The sequence below is a fragment of the Sinocyclocheilus rhinocerous genome, unplaced genomic scaffold (assembly GCF_001515625.1).
Source record: "Sinocyclocheilus rhinocerous isolate Xijiao unplaced genomic scaffold, SAMN03320098_v1.1 scaffold1331, whole genome shotgun sequence".
In the NCBI taxonomy this organism is placed as follows: Eukaryota; Metazoa; Chordata; class Actinopteri; order Cypriniformes; family Cyprinidae; genus Sinocyclocheilus; species Sinocyclocheilus rhinocerous.
Genome location: NW_015666940.1, coordinates 11481 through 17988, shown reverse-complemented (window position 1 = coordinate 17988; position 6508 = coordinate 11481). Strand labels below are relative to the sequence as shown.

Below are 6508 nucleotides of genomic sequence, written 5' to 3'. Positions count from 1 at the left end.
CAATAACTTCATTTGTTTGATCTCAGGGTCCTCATCTAATAACTATCCATTCTATTAATATGTTGTATGCTGATAGATCTTAACAGCCCTCCCTCAAATGTGAAACAAAGTTCTTGTCACCATCAGTTTGAGTGTGTGTGTGTGTGTTTGTTTGTTTGTGTGTATGTGCATGGGTCACGGAAGCGGTGGGGGCCACCCGGACCTGGGCCGGGTTATTTTTAAGGTCTGGTACAAATATGACATGGGCTAGAAAAATACATATGAGCCTTATATAGCCTATAGTATGCACGTATTATCATTAAAAGATTGCGCTCTTGATTCAAACACACGCGATCTTATTCCTAAATGACGGTGATTCTACTATGTCTATTTAACCTTTTAAATCACAATCACATCGGAATATTTAAACCTGCTTTTGCGCAGCCGCTGATCCAGAGAGAGCAGCGCTCATCATGTAAAGCTTTGTTTGAAACAGCTTCACAAACAGTCTACTTACACAGTAGGCTACATTTCTGTGTTGCAAACATTAAATAATAACGAAAGTATTGATAAAAGTTTAAAGTCCGGATGTAGACTCTGATGTTGCGGGAGCCGCGATCAGAATGGGTCTTTGAAAGTAATGATACACTGCAAATAATGATTGTATATGTTACATTATTCCCGTAGGTGGTGAACAGTGAGTGTATTTGATGTCTGAATCATTCATTCAAGAGATTCAAAATGAAACAAGTCTTCATTTATTTAAAATGATTTTTTTACATAATTAGGTTAAATTCGTTTAAATTAATAAATATTTTTAAATAGACTAATTTACTATAACATTAATAAAACATTTTGTCAGAAACTCAAGTAAATTACATATTTTGTTTGGTTGTCTGTTTTGTTTTCAGAATCGTGGGAGAATCATAGCTTAAAAATACATTGGCTAACATATTGTTAAAAATTGTATATACACACACACTGACTCCATTGTGAAAAAGGCCCAGCAGAGGTTGTACTTCCTTCGCCAGCTGAGGAAGTTCAACCTGCCACAGGAGCTGCTGAAACAGTTCTACTCTGCCATCATTGAATCCATCCTCTGCACTTCTATAACTGTCTGGTTCAGCTCAGCTACCAAATCTGACCTCAGAAGACTACAGAGGATAGTCCGGACTGCTGAGCAAATCACTGGTACAACCCTCCCTTCTCTCCCATGGTTTGTGTGTCGTATGTCCCCATACTTACTGCTGCTGTCATGTTGTGTATTGTGGGGGATGGGCAGAAGTTAAGTGTGTCTCTTGCCAAATTGGAACATGGTTTGTGTGTCGTATGTCCCTATACTTAGTGCTGCTGTCATGTTGTGTATTGTGGGGGATGGGCAGAAGTTAAATGCGTCTCTTGCCAAATTGGAACATGGTTTGTGTGTCGTATGTCCCCATACTTACTGCTGGTGTCATGTTGTGTATTGTGGGGGATGGACAGAAGTTCATTGGACCATGGTTTGTGTGTCGTATGTCCTCATACTTACTGCTGGTGTCATACTATGCATTACAGTGCAATACGTTTGTGATCTATACATTTTGTTATTGTGAAACTATTAAAATAATGTGTTTAAACATCTAACTATTGTAATATAATCTCTTCTAATAAATTCTTCCCAACAGAATTGTAAACATGACCTAGTCTCCTCAGTAGTATCAAGCTTGAATAAATGTGAATGCTTCAGTGGACTTTTTTCCACTTTTAAGTGGATTGGTGTGAGATGTAAGGGTAAGTCTTTGTTCTGAAAATTAAAAGATTCTTATTTAAATGATTTTGTACCATCAAAACCCCAAATTATTGTTCTTTCTTTCTTTCTTTCTTTCTTTCTTTCTTTCTTTCTCCACCTATCTACCGGTGTAATTGTATCTGTTCATATTTCTCAATCTCTCCCTGAAGTTCTGTTGGATGCTCTCCTACTTAATCCCCCTTCATTCTTAGTTTACTAATTTTTCTTACTTTTTTTCCTCCGTTTTCTTTTCTCTATTCTCTTCCATCTTCTAGCCGCACTTTCGAACACACTAATTCTCTATCGCTCTGTTATTTATCACTTTTTAAAGCAACTTTTCTTGAATCAAATGGAACCAACCTTGTTTATTATATCCTCAATCTAGTTTGTTCCTGCTTCTGGCATAAAACTTGCTACAAGAAAAATGTGAAGCCCAAACCTGACCCATTAACATCAGTAAGTGTGATTTATCGAATAGTCAGATTTAAAAAAAAATTTTTTTTTTGGAGTAATTTTTCCTTAGAAGTAAACTTTTTGAATATGTACAAATAATATTTTTGCCATTTCAGGATTCTGAAGAAGAATTTTCCAGTGAGAACTTATCCGATCAGGACTATGTACCTAATTCTGTTTCAGACAGTTCAGAAGTGGGCATAGTGTCTTCAGAAAATGAATGTCCTGAACAACTCTTAAACATGCCGACTACTAAAGTGTCCTGCTTTGAATCTACTGCAGAAATTCAAAATGGCAGACCATGCCAAGAAAGCATCATAGGTAAAGATTCACACCCAAAAGAAACCAGTCTGCACAGCACAGCTTGAAAGGTCTTGTATGAAAGCCAAGCAAGTACAAGTATCGGAAGTTCACAACGAAGCAAGCGTTGGTAATAGTGAAGACACATCTGTTGAGAATATCACAAGAGCAGGGGAAGATCCATGTATACAATCTTCAAATATATCTTCTTCAGTAAGCAAGAAGAATTACTTCTACATTTGTGGAAAACCGCAGTCAAAATTTACACGCCACTTAAAAACCCATGAGAAATCAAATGTCGATGTTGCTCGGGCTTTGGCATTGCCAAAACACTCCAAAGAACGTCAAAAACTTCTGAACAAACTGTGGAACAAAGGGAACTACGAACACAATGCAGATGTTTTAGCGAGTGGGAATGGACTGTTAAAACTCAGACGTAAACCAAAGAAAATATATAATTCAAAAGATTATGTGCATTGTATGTATTGCCATGCAATGTTTCTCCGGAGGGATCTCTGGTGACATGTTCGAAATTGTCTTTCCAAACCAGTGGAAGATCAGGCAGAGCCAGGAAGAACTAGTGTCTTGTCTTTTGCAACAATGTCTAATACAGCTCTCTGTCAACAAATATCACAGGGTGTTTGGAAGCTGTTAACTGTGATGAAAGATGATGACATCTCTGCTGCTGTGCGGAGTGACTTTTCCATTCTTCAGCTGGCCCAGTCATTTTTCAATAAACATGGACAGGATCCCACCAAATATGACTATATTCGACAGAAGCTCCGGGAAGTTGGAAGACTTCTGCTGATCCTGAGAAAATAATTTTCAGTACAGACTCTTGAAGATGCTGTAAGACCTGCGAATTTTAATGTGGTTATCCAGGCTGTCAAGAGGGTATCTGGGTTTGATGATGAAAAACACTCATACCAGACTCCAAGCCTTGCCCTCCAGTTGGGCCACTCTCTGAATAATGGTGCATTCAAGTCATGTCGGATAGATTTTTATTTACGAGTTGAATGCACATGAACACCACCACAAAGTCGTTATTACGAGTGGGAAACTCGAAATTTTCTTTAAGCCGCGAGTTTCCGAGTTGGGGGCGTGTCAATGAGAAACATGGCGGAATCGATGGATGCAACGTCTGTAGTTGACGGTAAATTTTTGTTTAAACTGATAGTTTAGTTGTCCTATAAACTTAAATTGGTCATGTTCTTGTTACGCAGCTAGTTAATGAAATCCAAGTAAAAAAATGCTATCATTTTTGCACCTATAGGTGAAAAATCTTTTGATTTGCCATGTTGCATGTTGCATTTAGCTAACAGCTTTTTTCAATCTCTGTATTTTAGCGTTTTTTGATGCTGAAAATCAGTTATACTGGGATCCTGGTCTAAAAAAAATATTAAAAACGCAACGTGGAGGAGAGGTTGCAAAGATGCAACTGAAAGGTTTTCTAGAGAGTGACACAGCTGCCCTACATAAAGATGTTGCTGTTGGGCTAACAAAATTTGAACAAAAACTTTGTGCACATTTCAGTCGGGTGGAAATTAGGGGTTAAAGGGGGCGAAAAGTTGCAGTCTTGTTATCGCCAGACATGGTTGATGCCTTAACACACCTCATAAGCAGAAGAACAGAGTGTGGAGTCCCAGAAGAAAACACATTCCTGTTTGCAAGACCCAACTGTTTGACTCCATATCGAGGACAAGACTGTCTGAGAATTTATGAAAATGAGTGTGGTGCACAAAACCCTGAACTCCTCCGGTCGACATAGTTACGCAAACATGTTGCAACTTTGTCACAGGTCCTGAACCTCAAAAACCATGAGTTGGACCAAGTTCCTGACTTTTTGGGCCACGATATTCGTGTCCACAGAGAGTATTACAGGCTTCCGGAGGCTACAACCCAGCTGGCCAAAATATCTAAACTACTACTTGCCATGGAGAAAGATTCACTTACAAATCTTCAGGGCAAAACACTAGAAGAGATTGAAATTGAAGGTAAAAAGTTGTTACAAATGACATTTTCAAGTTTACTGTAAAGATTCAAGTATTCATATCCTAAAGATAATCCCTAGCATACAGACCTTAGATCTTTAACAATGTAATATTCATCAAACATCAGAGTGATCACTATGTCCTATTTTTTTTATTCTAACATTTGCAAAGTTAAACTTACTTGATACTCTGAATGTTTATTTTTTGTTACAGTAATTTAGACATTACTGATTCTGAGCAAAGTGAAGACAGAGGAGATACATCCACAGACACAAACAGAAACAGGTAAAAGCACATAAACATACAAACATCAAATCCGTGAAGTCAGCGTAAGAAGTGTACCATACAATGCACCAAAACATTATAATAGTTCAGAGCTGTTACTGAAGCAGCATGGTCTGGATTCATTTCATATATACCAAACACTACTACTGTTTGTTATCGTATTTTATTTTTCTATTCACAGATATTGACTCTGCCTTTGGAGGCCCATCTCAAGGTTTGACAAGAATAAAAAGTTTTCAACTTCAAACCCATTTTAAATATATATACTAACACATTTTGAAACTAAAATGAGTGTGAAAATGTTTAAAATGCAGTTTAGATTGCTTTTGTTTTGATTGCTTGATTTATTATATTGTGTAAATGGCAAGTTTTTGAATTTAGGATTAACACATTTTTTTTCTGTTTGTTTGTTTGTTTTTTTAAACAAAGATTGTGGTAGGAAAGACAAAGAGCGGAGCAGGAGGGAAGAGCATGAACAACATGGTAAAAGCACAGAAGCATATACAGAAAAAACACTGTAGGGAGTCATGTAGATCAATCATTTTAACCGTTTTTGTTTGCAAAAAATTTACAGATATTTACAGTTTCACCTTAAAGGTGTAAAACTATTTATGAAATGTTTGAGCATGCGCCATCAGAACCTTTATATTGAGCCATACTATTCATACCGCAGGAATGAAAAAGGCTAGGTGCCCGTTGAGAAACCTCCAGGCACCTCAGATGGTATGAGCATCTACCTCACTCAGCCAGCATCTCCATTGAGGTTTGATTAAATTAATGCAAACCAAGCACTACTACTGTTTGTTATATTTGGTTTTTTCATTTACAGATGTTGACTCTGCCTTAGGAGGCTCATTTCAAGGTATGACAAGAATAAAAGGTTTTTAACTACTAATCTATATCAGGAACTAAGCAACCATAACACACAAATCCGATCTTTAATTTCATTGTTTTATTTACAAATTGATATTTTAGTTGAATGTAACATCAGGATGGGCCAACATTTAAAACACAATCTTACAAGGATGGTAACAACACAACCAAATATAATGAATAAATTGCTCCCCTTACTAAAACAAACAGGCAAAAACATGTTTAACAAAAACAGCAGCCCATCATTTTTTACTCAAAGGATTAGTAATCTGTACAAGAAGGCTCGACTAAAGACAAGGGTTGGTAAGAGTGTGGCTGGTTGGGAGAAGAGAGAGATCTGGCCATCATGGTGTTCACCCCAGGGTTCAAGAACCTGTTTTCCTCTTTTGTAGTGATTCGCGATAATTCTCCTGAAAGGGATGATGCAAGAAGGAAACAAAAACAAATATGGTCTCCAACAGAAATCGCTGCAGTAATGAGACATTTCCGGAACCACATCGCAAGGTGTAAACTCGCCACTAAAATGGAATGCCAACAGTGCAAGAATGCTGAGCATCCTGTTTTGGCTAGTTGCTCTGTCCAAAACATAAGAGATTTCGTCAGGAATCGCGGCTTAACACTAAAAGTGTTTTTTTTTTGTTTTACTTTGTTTTGTTTATATGCAAGAGAAACATTCTTCTGCTGTTGAACATCTGTTAAAGGATTTAATGTGCTTTCATAATACTGAAACAGTTTTAAATTTAATGTGCTTTCATAATACCGAAATGTTTATGAACAGTTATAATATTTAAGTTCTACTCCTCCACACATTTGAGAGTTTTTTTTTTTTTTTAAACACAGGACGATTCTTTATACACAA

The 6508-nt window shown here is 37.1% G+C and overlaps 1 long non-coding RNA gene and 1 pseudogene across 1 annotated transcript; both read left to right on the top strand.

Moving 5' to 3' along the window:
* The first annotated feature begins 2442 nt into the window (after positions 1–2442).
* The window catches only part of LOC107733211 (uncharacterized), a 9607-nt pseudogene continuing 5541 nt past the window's right edge, over positions 2443–6508 (top strand).
* LOC107733212 (uncharacterized) lies at positions 4758–5260 on the top strand. The gene is made up of 3 exons (XR_001638957.1): positions 4758–4776; positions 4958–4990; positions 5206–5260. It is a non-coding gene; the product is annotated as an uncharacterized LOC107733212 (long non-coding RNA).